Source organism: Nothoprocta perdicaria, unplaced genomic scaffold (genome assembly GCF_003342845.1).
Source record: "Nothoprocta perdicaria isolate Ctin4 unplaced genomic scaffold, notPer1 scaffold_41, whole genome shotgun sequence".
Classification (NCBI taxonomy): domain Eukaryota; kingdom Metazoa; phylum Chordata; class Aves; order Tinamiformes; family Tinamidae; genus Nothoprocta; species Nothoprocta perdicaria.
In genome coordinates this window covers 3,746,921-3,759,771 of record NW_020455655.1, presented here as the reverse complement: position 1 = coordinate 3,759,771, position 12,851 = coordinate 3,746,921, and the positions used below count along the sequence as shown (strand labels likewise).

General features: G+C 36.7%; 1 long non-coding RNA gene across 1 annotated transcript in view; it reads left to right on the top strand.

Moving 5' to 3' along the window:
- The window catches only part of LOC112952828, a 54,087-nt gene extending 42,498 nt beyond the window's left edge, over window positions 1–11,589 (top strand). The window contains exon 5 of the long non-coding RNA XR_003250474.1: window positions 11,505–11,589. This is a non-coding gene — a long non-coding RNA (uncharacterized LOC112952828). The remainder of the gene's footprint in view (window positions 1–11,504) is intronic.
- The last annotated feature ends 1,262 nt before the right edge of the window (window positions 11,590–12,851 follow it).

Sequence of the window (12,851 nt, the reverse complement as noted above, 5' to 3'; positions counted from 1 at the left end):
TGTTCTTCAGAGAAAAGGATGCAGAAGCTTTAAGACGTTAAGCCTTTTGACCAAGTAGTAATGAGTATGAAGCACATCATCTTTCCAAAAAAGACATTTTCAAATTCCTGCCCTAGGAGCACTTCTAGAATGGTCAGTGGTGTTTATCTTAATTCCCCAATAACTTGAAAAGAATAAGAAACAATTTTAGATGATACTATTAAAAAAAACCAGATATCTTGCATAATAAAGACATGCTCTGTTTTTATTCTAGCTGGTCTCTGTAGCTACAAAAAATTGACAAGCAAGAGAGCATTTTAAGGAAACTTTTCTGAGCCACTTCCTGTTCTCTGAATAAAGAACAATAAATTGAAAGGACTTCTGAGCAAATGCTCATTATGAAGGATGAATTATATAGAAATAGTAAAGAAATCCATAACTATGAATGCAGTTTGTTTCAARCATATAACTTCCTTTTGAAGGTAAACGTGAGATTTGCCCTAACTTCCAGTTCATGTAGAGTTTATGTAATCATCAACTGGTTGGTTCAACGAGGGAATCTCAGTGCTGAAAATTCCTGGAATAGCTGTGAGCAGATCTGTGCACTCTCTGCATCCTCTGTAAGTGGGATGACAGTCAAGCAAAGACATCTCAGCTGATTCACAGAATGAAAGATAAATAATTCAAATATTGCAGTTGCAAGAAGCACTTTATTTTTGCCATGAGTCAAGAGCTTTGGCATGCATTCTTTTCCCAGCAATTGTCCTCCATCCAACATTTAATTTTCAAACCATTGGTATAAACTTGAATGACGTTTGAATGCATTGTTTCATTTAACAGATTTATTTCTTAAAGATGCCCATTGTAGCTATTCTTAATTGATAGAAGCCTCATAAAATAATCTAAATGATTTGGTTTATATTTTTGGGTATTTTTGTCTCATGAGGTCCTGACTCTGCTTGTGTAATTTGTATGCTGGCACCTGAGCTCTAGAATATGTGACATTTTATGCATTTAGCTTTGACACTCTTTTCTGCATGTTTTCTTCAGAAGGTGTCACCCCCTAACTGCAGGGTTGTCTGTTTACATTTTATGGGTGCAAAGCAGTATTCCTAGCAGCTAATCATATTAGTCATTTTTTAATATGGTCAGATAACTGCAACTGGAAAACTTCCTTCTCAAACATATAGTTGATACTGCTGATATTTACAGAGCAGAATTTTGTAGCTGAAAACCTAGACTACTAATTTAACACGGTGATGCAGTTTTTCCATGTGAGCCTTTTAGGAGATCAATATCATTTGATTTTTTTTGGTGAGTTTATATTGCTTGGATTGTTCCAGCTTTTAAAATTCAAACCATCCTGTAGAACTTGGTTAAGTTGCCATCTTTGAGCATTTCCTGAACAGCAGAGGTTTCTCTGGATCTGAACCCTTTCAGTCTTTCCCAAGGARTCAGAATAGGATTGTTCCCAGGATGACTACAAGCAGGATGCTGCCTCTGCTTGGCCACACACCAASATCCCTGGCTCCTCCTGTGTGTTCTCACCTGCCTTAATGCCACACAGCCACGGGGATCTGAAGTCTGTAAGTAAATACTACACTGCTGTGTTTCATTCTATATTGGATTTTTATTTATTTTTAACAAATTCATAATCAGGTATAAGGTATATAAGTATAAGGTATAAGTATAAATACTTTAAATCAACTCATACCTAGAGGCAGATGGAGACTTTTTAAATGAAAATAATCTTAAATCAGTCCCTTCTGAGACCAGCCTCTTTTCTCTGATATCCATTTCAGTGTATCTGACAGCGTTTATATCTGAGATCTGAATTTTGTTTATCAAATCTGTGGAAATCTGAGCTGTAGCAGAAGAAAACATTTATATGGCCAGACAAATCAGGGTTAGCATGCATTTGTTGTTGTGTTTCTGAGTTAAAGTCTGTCTCCTGTTCAACAGAAAAAGTTGCTCCGATCATGCTTTGTTTGACTTCACTTTTTATCTTACTCTTTTCTACTTTATTTTCTACATATGGCACCTTCGGTAGAGCTGATATCTTATCCTTTTCTGCCTTATTTTCTACATATGGCACCTTTTGTAGAGCTGACCACCCACTCCTATGCCCTAAACCAGCTGTTTAACCATGTTACATTGTTGAGATATGATTTTATAATTCCCTGAAGTCCTTACAGTTTGTAGTCTCAAATGCTCTTTAAAGTTCTTTTGAAGGTAAACCATATTGTAGACACAGCACGTGATGGAATAAGTGAATGTAGAATATGCTTTACTTTATCTGTTTGATCTCTCTTAGATGTTGATAATTGGTGGTGGCGTGGCTGGACTGACTGCAGCAGGAGCTGCCAAAGCAATGGGAGCTAAAGTCAGAGGATTTGATACCGGGTAGAGTAAGAAAATATGGCTTAAAATCTGGAATGCTGCTTAACATTTTATAAATCTCTTCTCATCACTAAAAGCTATGGTAGAATCAATGAAAGAGCTGCCCTTGATTGTGAATCTTGCAGCTTAGGTTGGATAATAATGTAGAAATGACTTATCCTGGACAATTATACATTAATAAGAGTTGTAGAGCCCATCAGCATTTCTTACACCTGCAGAGAGCTGTAGAGAAAATATAAGTAATGTTAGTGTTGCTTTGAGAAATGGGAAGCTAATAAATGTTATAGTATCAAGGACTTGACCATCTTTCCTTGAAAGCACTGCATTTCTCATGGAATCCCTGCTAGTGTGGTGAAGTAATAAAGCAGAGTCTTTCCTTTCATAAGTAATGAAACCACAAATTGGAATATTACCCAGACACCCTTCCATGTTTGAAGGTTTTATGCATTGTGACATTTATAAGCATGGTAACATCATTTTCAGTAATGGTATCCATAAATGCCCTTAGATTCATCCCTCAAGCTTTATTAACAAGACTTTTGAGTTGTCCAATTCCAAAAATTGGAATCCAGAAAAAAAGAAGAATCAATTTAGACATTAGTTTGATTTCGTTATATATTAAAAAAAAAACAACAGTGGTTTGTCACTATTCTGCTATATGAATGGTGGATTTTGAGAGGACTACTATTTAGATGAAGATTAAGATCAGATGTGGTCTGGAAAACAAACATCACACAGTGAATAATAGGAAGATGATATAAAACTGCAATTATTTGTCTGCTGCCAAAATCTGTGCTAGGAATATTGATTAAACAGTCCTGGTTTATCAGTTGGTATCTTTCTTCAGAACTAACCTTGAAGTTTTATTTCATTACCTTTTTCTGAGTTAAGTTTCTAACTCATTTCCTAGCCACAAAGTTTCTTAAATGGAAGATGATTTCTCTATAATGATCTGGTTGAAGCAGGTAAACTCTGAGAAGGACAAGTGCCGTGAAACTGATAAAATCAAGAGTCAAGTCAACAAAGATGCTGACTTGCCTTGCTGCTGTTCCAGGAGGGGAAGCCTGAGTTTGTCTCCTCATTTTTGGCTTAGTGAGAAGGTGGTAGTCAACCCTTGTTGGAGCAATGTTGGTGCCTGGTTAACAGAACTGATCAAGTTTCTGTCTTTCTGTCTGTCCTTCATATTGCTTGTTGCTCTTTCACAARTGCTGGGCCTTCTGCCTAGACTGGAGGGCCTGCTTTGCACAGTGTTAATGTTACTGTAGTTGTSTGCACAGAAGACCTGTGCATATGTCGTAGGGTCTCAAGGGTTTGTTCTATCTATTCATCTAAAAACTACCTTATATAGTGAATCATCAAAGTTGTGAGATTGCTGCCATGTGGAAATGCTACGAAAACTATTATGAAAAACAAAAGTCTGCTGGGCACCTCTCTTCCTTGGAAAATGCTATTTCCTGTCTTCATCTCATCCATAATAATACCTTTATCTTTTTTCTTCTCTTTCTAGTACTATGTGTATTCCTCATTGAAAGGAGACATTATTTGAACCTATTAAAAATATCACTTCCATCAGGTACCATACCCAGGGAGGAATTTTACAGGAACTCTTGGGAGTGAGGCATAAAACAGTAGCAGAATCCTTGCAGCCTTCTGCTGTTTTCTTCCCTAGAGCAAAAATTTGCAGTAGGCTGTTCTGGAAAGGCCAATAAACAGAACAGTCCAGCTCAGTGTTGCAATTTTACCTTATTTTAACTTCAGGAGCTGCYGTGCTTGACTCTCATGTCCTGACTTACTTCTGGATGTGCATTGAGGGCAGCACCTGTGGCTGCAGTGTGGCTGCACATGGGATGAACTGGCAGCAGCAAAGTCCAGATGGCTGCTAGCCTGGAATGATAAAATGAAAGGAAGAAACAATAATTTAGGGTAGTGTTCAAGGTCAGAATTCAATATATGTTGTTTCCAGAGTATGGATCTAGATTTTTTTAAATGGTATGCATTCTTAATAATATGAAAGGATGTTGAAGAAACATGATCTTCTTCCAGATACTCTTGAAAAGGATTTCAGTATGAAGGTATCTATATCTTCTTCCTTGGAATTGACTGGAGTGCAGTTAATCCATGAAACACATTGTGCAATRTGATTCTTATCAGACAACCATGAGGTGTTTTCAAATTTGAAGTAGTTGATTTCTTATTCTGAAAAATAAGCACCATATGGTGTTGTAGCCAGTTCCCCGACTGGCCTCCCAGCTTGTTCAGRCTCTGGCTTCCTGACAAAATTGCTGACTTTCTCTGCTCATGCATCAGAGTAAGCTATTAGTTTTAAGCAGAACTCTTAGCTTGTAAAACAAAGCTTTGGTAAGTCATGTCTGCAGTAATATGCAAATTTGATTTAGTAGCACGTATAAAACAGGCCTCAGATCTGTGGAGAACGTGAAAAGTTTCCAAGATAATACATGAAAGCTTTGACAACTATTTATTTTTCTTTCTCATCAGGGTGTGGTGAGCATGGGTTGCACAGCCTTGCCAAACAGAATGGCTACTCAAGCCAGTAGCCTTTATTCCAATAGCATCTTGAAGTTATTAAAAGCTATTTCTCCTGACAAAGAATATTTTCACTTTGAASAAAAGGATGATTTTTATTATGGGACTATTGATCATATCATGAGAGGAACCTTGGTAATGAAGGTGAATTTCAATGTCACTGAAATGTTTAATAAAAATGTCTAAAATGTGTTTTACGAAAGACACCAGTGCTTTGTTGCTGASTTTAGCCACTGCACGGAAACATATTATTTAGTGACTTAAAGGTAATATAGAAGAATTGAATTATTTACATGTTTCATGCCTTAATATGAGACAAAAAGATACAAAGTATTTTCATTCTGTAAAAATCAATGCTATGTATTTAACTGGTAGTTTTTGAAGAAAGATACATTACTTGAAGTAGTTTCAAGTAATCTGCTGAACAACTGAACTGTGTTTTAGGAAATATGACATGAAGTACCAAATCAAGTATGTGGAGTCAAAGCAGCAGGTATTGGACAAAGGTGACAAGTAGCAATAGGTGTGTACTACACAAAGACTTGAATTAGTGCTAATACAGCAAAGGTCAGATGGTTTAACACTGCTCTTAAAATATCTTTGTGCCAAGATTGGGAAAGAAATGGTACTGTTGCTTGTAAGGACACAGTATTTTTCTGCTGAAGCTGGCAGGGTTTTTGTCTTGAAATGTGGAGTGATTTCAACTCTGATATGACATCATCAGGCCGTATCCTGCATGGTCTCTGTTTTAGCAGCAGCAGCCCTTGTACCTTCATACATCTTTTGGCCTCTCACCCAGGGGAAGAGAAAAGGAACTGGATATGCAATTAATTTGGGAGGCAGCCTTAAAATATGTGAAAACTGAGATGGCTTGTGTATTGGCTGCAATTGTTCCATATCTAAGAAGTTTCTTCAGGTAGACTGATTCTTTTTCAGTTATATTTATTGTGGATTAATAAAGAGGAAAGTATAATTTCTATTGTCACGGTCAATTGAAGATTGACAAGAATCTGTWTGTGCCCGCAGGTAGTGTTAAGCTAAAGTACAGTCGTGCCCAGTAATTAAATATTGGCAGACTGGAAGTAGTTGTTAGTTCAGGAATGGAGAAACATACCTGTGTTCAACTTCTAAGCTGTGTCATGCAGGATTTAGATTTTATTGTTTAATTTTTTTCTTTTCTCATGATTCAAAATGTCAAGTATATGMTATCTGAAATACATTGATCCTAATGCTGTGCTGTAAGAACAGAAAGATGGTTTTCACAACTGACTGAATTCAGTGATTGGTGCTATTTTACAGACCAAGGATTATCATCATAAGTATAAGGTAAAGGCCAAATCCATTTCTATGTATTCCTCTGAGTAATTCCACTAATTTCAGAAAGATTGATGAATAGCTGTACCAAAACTTTGAATGAAGGGTCAGTCCATAATGAACAGTGACAAACAAGACAGCACAGGAATTGATCATAATGATGGTTTTGTTCTATAATAGAGCAATTGGCTCTGGTTTTGCATAACCTTTACCAAAAGCAGCACGGTCTTGTACTCCTGTACCATTTAGGCAGATCGTGACCTCAGCTGGAATTTATCCCAAAGATACGAGTGAATTCACTTGACCTGTATTTCCTGTAGTCAGTTTGGCATTTAAATGATGAGCAATGGTAGAAATAATTACACAATGATAAAGTTAACTCCTGCAAAAGAGTATGTGCAGTAGCTTAATAGTAAAGCATAGCAATCCAGGTAACGTGTGGTTGATAGAGCATGCCCATTCCCAATTGAATGAAAGGCTAAAATGTTCAGAATTTTAAGTGAATCATTGTATACTTTTTTGTTACCAAGAAAGTTGTGCTGGTATTAATTATGTATGTGTAATAAATATCCAATATGATAAAGGTTAGGGACCCAATCCTGTACCATGTGAAATTAATAGATAGCCTCTTCTCAAAAGCTGTTGGATCAGGGCCTGTATATACTGCATAACTCCAGATGTCATTATCTATGTTGAAATTTGTATATGGAATGGAAAATGAATCAGAGAGCAAGGTTTTGATTAAGTTGAATAACATTTTCCTCATAAACAAGATCATTATGCTCTTTAACTAACTTTGAAAATAATGATGACAGAATGAAAAAAACAGTTCTTAATACAAATGATAACAGAAGGGGATAGATCTAGAATAGCTTTTCTAGAATTCACTACCTCTCAAGCTCATTCAAGGTAAATGTGTATSAATATTTATCAGTTCAGTGAAAACAGTGTTTTGGTGAAAGTTAATAAGAAAAGAAGTCTGTTCCAGTTAGTAAACCATTCTGTAATTGCTTTGCAAAGAGACTGGGAGGCCTTCCTTACAGCCATCCCATWGGTATGTTGAATTTAGAATGTTCTGTCCAGATTTCCATCCTTTTAATATCGTAGTGTGAAGATGTTTCAAATAATGGTAGGCAATCTCTATGCTTGTTAGTACATAAAGTTAATCTCCCATCAACTCTTAAGAGCCAGAATCTGATATCCTTCCTGCRTTGGGTTTTGTCCTGCTTGGAGACATTCATATTGGTACGTTGATTTGCTCAGAACTTACTTGGATGTATTTAACAAGACATTGTGCAAGTGATGACAAAATGTGTCTCTGAGTAAAATACCATATTATCTTGGATTAATGAAATGATCTAGTCTTTTCCTAAAGTGGGAAAAACATTTTCTTAAACCCCCAACACATATGGTCAAAGAGACTAGTACTGGGAGCAATAATAGTTTCTCCCAAGGAAGTATTGTTGAACTCTTTGTGTGGTCTGCATCTTTTAATAATGTTCAGATGCTACACTGTGGTCTGTATTCCTACTAAAGCAGTAAAGGTTGTGAGAAGTCACTGGGGAATTTATGACATACTTCATTTTGGTTTTTTGATGAACTATTTCTCCATATTTGCCCAAATGGAATTTTTTTTTTATTTGAAAGATTTTGCTGGCAGTCCTTGCATGCATCTGGAAGACCCTGGCATCCCACTTTACCTCTAGGTTGACAGAGATAGCATTACTCCAGACAAGATTAGCTTTTTGGCAAAAACAAAGTATAAAAGATATGCRTGTAGAGCACGTGTAGGGAATACCCATGCACATGGGTGTCAGTGACACAGCCTCAATGGAAGTAGGGCTTGGATTTTAAGTCTGGTTTTAGTTTATGATTAATTCAAAAATGTTTTTCTTCATTATCCTGTGTGTGTACTTTTTTTATAGGCTTGGCAGGTATTTTAGGACATGTATTTTTTCCTGCTTTTACTGAAATGGTGACTACTTTTCATCTTGTAACAGCTGCTTATCACACTGTCAGGGGAGTCATACCTCCCTTCCATTTGCCTCATGTCAAAAACAAATGCAATTTTTGGTAAAKGTATATCTTCTTTTCTTGGCAATGTCTTCTCTTGTATGCTTCACTATGACGGATATGTGGTCATATGCATTAGGAGGAACTTGATAGACAAGGAAGTCGAGACACAAAGAGATTAGTGACTTACCCAAACTGAAGTAAAAATGAGATTACAATTTAGGAGTTYCTGCCCCAAACTTTTAAACCAGGCAATAAACAATTCTAGTTTTGTCTTTACTTGGATCCATGATGCGTATTCCTACACAGGACTCCTACTGCCAACCAAAGGATCATAAAATAATAATTTCTTTTAAGAGTAAGCATGCCAAAATATAAGCATTGGCTTTATGTCTGTATCCATTGTTTCTATAATAAACATGCTTATTTGTATGAAAGCCATTAAGACCAGGGAAGAAAATCATAATAGARTTAATGAGAAAAATGAGAAGATTTGCTGAGAAAGCTTCAGTGTCACCTCATTTCTGTTTTTACACCCTTTGCTTTGTTTTGAGCTGTGAAGGAACTGTTTATGCATGGTCTAGATCTGGATATGGAAAAAGGAAATGCAAATAGGAACAATTTGAGACTGTATTCCTAAGATTAGGAGGGCAGAATTCCCCTTGCAAAGAGAAGAGCAAGCTTAGAGGTAAGGATTGTGCTTTCACATTTAAAATATACTTTGTGTCTACAATTCTTTAGTAAGGATTGAATTTGTTGGAGTAATCTTTGGCTTCTTCAAGGAGATCAGTTCCATATTTCCCTCTTAGCAAGTCAGAATATTAATAATAAATCAGTTTTAATTGTGGTAAAGAGCATATCTTTTTGGGCACAATGAAGCATTTAGTACATCTTCTACCCCTCTGCAAATAATAATATAAAAATCATGTTTTGTCTACTTCRTTGTACTTTCCTGAAATTTGTGACCCTTGGCCATAGCTAAGCTTGTTCTTATCCTAGAGCATAAGGACCAATTAAGAATGGGGCCAAATTTATTAAGCAGTGTAAAAACAGCCAGTTGAAGAAATCCCAACATGGCAACCTAGTGAGAGGTTACACTCAGTGTGAGCCAACTGATGGTGAGCAGATTTCAACACATTCTACAAATTCGAGGAGGGATGTAATGGGGGATTTTCCTTGTTTTGATGTTGTGCAGGGGCTTTTTTTTGTTTGTTTTCTTAGGAGAGAGATGGTTTTGCAAAAGATGAAGAGGAGGAAAGGGGCACTGGATATTGTTGGGARCAGGCATGATGGGAACATAACAGAAGAAAAGTTAAGGACAAATATGGAAGGCATCTGAGGCAAAATGAGGAATGGCTGATGAAATGATTGAAAAAGCGGTGAATACCAGCCAAGTGTCCCAGCTTTGAACGCTTATACAACTGTTCTGCTAGCTTGGCTGGGAGGCTAGGTTCTCCTTTCAGGTGTTCCACATGGAAATCAGACAAAGCTGAAAAAGGAAGAGTAGGAGAAGGCATTATCTGCTAAGTGAAGCATCTCTTCCCCCTCAGCCCTAGGACTGAGAGCTAATGATCTGCGACTTTTCATTTCCCCTAGGTCTTCCCCCTGTTGAGGGCTTGATTTTAATGGGTGGTCTTATTTTCCTTCCTCTGTGCCACAAACTCTGGCTTCACTAGCTGCATTTGTGTCATCAGTCAGCACTGCATGTGAACAATGTTTTTTTTCTTTTTTTTCTCCCTTATAAGTAATATCTCTTTGTGCCTTCTATTCAGCAGTTTAGCAGTTCAATATGTGTACAGGAACATACACTTGTGAGTTCTGTGAAGTGGTCCCCTTGTTGCAAATGTGTGCATATCATTGCAATACAGTCAGAAGCTGGGACAAAGAAGTGTGCTGTGGAGGAGAAAACCTGGGAAGTTCAGCCGTAGATCTGTGGATCCACTCCATGGATGTGTTCTTCAACTAATAAAATTTCTAAAAGACATTAACACRGAAGTAAGAAAATAGGTTATCTAGGTGCCTCATGTAGATGCTGTGTACATTTGTCTTGATATGGAGATACAAAACTGCATGTGGAAACRACAGTTTGACCATCCTTGCTGACCATTTCAGCTGTCAGTTTGAGTCGAGCATTTTGCAGAGGAGTTTTTTGCTTCGTGTTTTCAGCTTTCAACTTCAGCCGTACAATGGAATAAGCATAAAAAGTTGTATTCTATTCCAAGCAAAACTGAATGCCGGTGGGCCTCAGTTTGGCTCCAGAAGCATTTTAATTCCAATTTAATTTTGTATASAACTTGAGACAGAATAACTTGCTCTTTTAAACAAATGCTTATGTGAACCTTTTTTTTTGTAAGAAATCTAAATGTTTTGATTGTGGAAGTCTGTAGTTACTATTCAAGGCTTTTGCTATGAAAGAGCATTGTATGGGATAACTGACCATTTTTGCCTGTATTGAATACCTGTTTAGGAAGCTAATAGTAAGTTTTCATGACATTAATAGGCCATCAAAATCAGTATCCTGATTTTTAAAGATCTCATACTGCCAGGACAACTGCCAGGACAAATCTTAAAGACCTCTTCAAGTTAACTGTATTCTGAGAAACAGATGGAAAGCAGTTATGGGCTTTTGCTCCGTTTGGGTAGTCAGGCTTGGAAAGTTTCGGGTTATAGAAGCATCTGTGTCAACAACTTGATGTCCACAAGCAAACTTGCAAGAAAATATACAGATATGTACAATGCAGAAGGATAAACTAAAACTTGTACCACTCAGCAGAAAGGTTTCAAGCTGGAAACCCGTCTTTGTGCTCTGTTATCAGCCATATGAATCGTTTGGTTTATGATGGCAACTGAGAGCTCATGGTAACTTGTTTTTAGGTGAAAATGTAGCAGATCTCATGGGAAAGTTAACCAGTTTCTTGGTGAGTTCTGAGAAGTAGTCAACCATGACCAGTAGCCTGTAGTCAACCATGACATGATAAAGGTAGAAAAGCGACACTAAGACAAAATTTAAGTTGTTCAGTGACTAAAAGAAAAAGAGAATWAGAAATCCACTTAAAAAGAGCACAACTTTTGGATAAAATGGAATGTTCTAGTGTTAAAATGGAAATAAGATGAAGCTTGAAGCTGGATGAGAATTGAATTTGCAATTGGAATAAACTAAGGACTAAAAATCTAACAGAAATACCAGTTTGAACATAGTGATGTGCAGTTTTTACTTAGCCATTCTTGCAAATGGAATTTGTTTTTTCCAACAGGTGGTTTCTTCAGAGAATGTCGGATATGTTCAAATGGCCTACAGATCCTCTTCCCCAGAGCAGTATTTCCAGGAGGGTATTGAACGTATCTCTTGACAGGGGACACATATCTAATGTCAGTGGGCTTAATATCTCTTGCCTGTGGATGTAACATTCAACAGGTTAGTCAACATCCAGGTTTCCTTCAGTAAAGTCAGTAATCCGAAGCTAGCAGGATGGTCTTGACTAGCAAAACTAGTGGTACCAGCAAACAAATAGCCTGGTTCCAGCTGTAATATTAGCTATAAGCATTGAGGAATGAGTGGTATGTGCAGAATCAGGACCTCCAGCAAAACTGTTCACTTATATGGGCAAATATTTGCCATCCCTCTTCATTAGATCATGGAATTGCTTATCCCTAGGGTCAGGGAAATTTTACAGGCCTTTGTATTCCCTTGACCTTATTTGAGCATATTCCTTAGCGTCTGTACTGTTTCATTTAAGAAAAGACAAGAGTAAACTGTTTTGCATTTCAAATACAGTCATATTCAGTCTGTTGCTGGAAAGCAGAAACTCATTTATCACAGAACTTAATTCATTTGCACAAGTACTGATCTGTTTAGTGTATAAGTGCATCATAACAGGGAGGGGGCTATGTCAATTTTTATTTTCTTTTTTAAATCCAGATATGTAAATATTGATCAAAACTTACTAGAACTGAACTATTTCTTGTGAGAGGTATAATCTAATTGGCAATTATCCTTAACAAAGGGAGAGAAAGGAAGTACTTTAGGAAAGAAAACTATTATGATAGTAATCAGAACTGAAATAATTCTCTTACCTGCCCTTAAGGCTTTCTACATCCTAGAAAGTGTTCAGCACCAAAATCTGGAAGAAATGAGGTGTCAGATTACATTAATTCTTTAAAGTTCTTTAAACAAAACCATCACTGCGCAGAGAAATCTGATAAATGGCCTGGAACTTATCAGAAGGTCAAACAACCGTCGATAGACACATATCAAAGGTTACTTTACAAAAGGTTGTTTCACAATAGGTTTACATTGGAACCCTATTCTTTGAAATGATATTAAATTAGCATATTAAAATAGCTCATTTATGTATTGAAAGAACTGAGCAATGCATTTCCTTCTAGCTATAGTGTGCTAAAGCAACTGATCAATAAAATGTAATAATTAGTAAATGTAAAAATGTTATAAGTGCCTCAGAGGGTGGCAGAGCCCAAGCTGAATGGGAAACAGTAGCAGATACTATCACTTTATATCTTGTATACAAATAAACACTTTCCCATTCTTATACTTAGATTTTGACCCAAGTAATTGTGAGGACGAGGTTAATAATTAAATAAGC